Source organism: Stegastes partitus, unplaced genomic scaffold (genome assembly GCF_000690725.1).
Source record: "Stegastes partitus isolate 25-593 unplaced genomic scaffold, Stegastes_partitus-1.0.2 Scaffold3331, whole genome shotgun sequence".
Lineage (NCBI taxonomy): Eukaryota > Metazoa > Chordata > Actinopteri > Pomacentridae > Stegastes > Stegastes partitus.
The window spans coordinates 1-1648 of NW_007581062.1; the positions used below are offsets into that span (position 1 = coordinate 1).

At 52.7% G+C, this 1648-nt stretch overlaps 1 long non-coding RNA gene across 1 annotated transcript; it reads right to left on the bottom strand.

Moving 5' to 3' along the window:
• Positions 1–341: 341 nt before the first annotated feature.
• LOC103375873 (uncharacterized) lies at positions 342–1642 on the bottom strand. Its single transcript, XR_521270.1, has 3 exons — positions 1362–1642; positions 528–582; positions 342–389 (listed from the first exon to the last, which is right to left on the bottom strand). It is a non-coding gene; the product is annotated as an uncharacterized LOC103375873 (long non-coding RNA).
• Between the last annotated feature and the right edge of the window lie 6 nt (positions 1643–1648).

A 1648-nucleotide genomic window follows, 5' to 3' on the forward strand; every position in this document is an offset into this window, starting at 1 on the left:
TCTCTCTCTTTCTCCCTCGCCCCCCTCCCCCACCTCAGCTGAACAATACAGCACTTTGAAAAATGCCTCCTGCCATCAGGTACAGAGCCTGCTGCTGTACAGTACGCTCACAGATCTCCCGCAGTCTCTGGGAAAATCAAAATCAGCCCCTCATCGCTAATTGTTTGCGGCAGACGCGCAAGACAAAAGCCCCGCGTGGATGCATCGATTACAGCATCGAAATCTGAGGCTGGGACCGCACAGCGTCATTCAATCCATCCGACACGATGACTTGCACGCTCGTCCGACTGACACATCTCGCACAGTGCAATAAAATCATTCAGTGCATGCTCGACGGTTACCAGCGCTCATCGCCCGTTCAGCGAGAGGTTCTGAATCCTCCGGAGAGGCTGCACGAGAGAAAAAGACCAGCCAGATAACAAAGCTCTACGGCTCCTTCATGCTACCATGGTGGTCTAAAGCTTAGGAAACAGATGGGGAGCTGAGAGGGAAGCAGAGAGGAAGAGCATTCGCTGGTATCGACTCACCCTCCCCTTCGGATCCAGGATGCCCCCATCGTTCGTTGTTCTTGTAGCTCGCTGCCTGCTCGGGGAGGGGAGGAAAAAAAAGGAGACAGAGAGAAAGAGAAAGCTCAGATTTAAACTTACAGCATGCCAACAAGATTCCAATTATGCTCAGAAGTAAAAGAAAGGTTTTGGAATAATTTAGGGAGGGGGGGCAAAAAAAAAAAAAAAAAAAAAGGCGGCACGAGGAAGAGGCTGGTCTGTCCGGCGAGCTGCTCAAAGTCGGGCGAAATAAACGGCAAGAGAGCGACGGACGGAGACAAGAAAGATGAGTATGGGTGGTAGGACCAAGCCGGAATGAACCATGTGCACGCTCCCTCTCCCTCTATCTCTTCGCTCGCTCTCTCCCTCTCTCTCTCCCTCTCTCTCTCTCTCTTTCACACACACACACTCACACACACACACACACTCCCAGAGCGAGAGCAAAGCAGTCCAGGGAAGAGAAGTCGCGAGAGAGAGTCGGCGAGACGATTCCTCTTTCCCCGAGAAATGCTGAAGGGAATTAATACCCGAAAGGTCAGACGGACGGAAACAGGTAGACGGCGCGAGAAAGAGAAAGTGACGGAGAGCAGAGCTTAAAGCATCGAGCCGCAGAATCAGTGCTTGCAGCCGGGGCCACAGTGCCAGTGAAGCATACCAGTATGCTGCCTCACCGACGCGAGAGAGGAGGGGTGAGGAGGGGGGTGGAGGGGGGGAGGGAGGTTGTACGTGCACACACACACACACACATGCACGCGCGCACACATGCATGTAGTGCATGCACACAACAGTGACACACTCGCTCCTCGCACCACTTACTTTGTATCTGAACCTGCAGGTCCGAGGCAGGTTGGTGAGAAAGAGGGGGGAGAAAAAAAAAGGGCACACACACACTCTCATTCTCTCTCTCTCTCTCTCTCTCTCACACACACACACACACACACACACACACAGTCCAAGTCCAAGTTAAAGGACAAAACCAATGCGCCTGCTGATCTCTTGTCTCGCTCCGCTTTCTGTCTTTCTCGCCCTTTTCCCTCGCATTGTTTTCTCTCTTTTTCAATCACATGCAGAGGTGGAAAGGAGGCAAGACAAGGGGAGAGGAA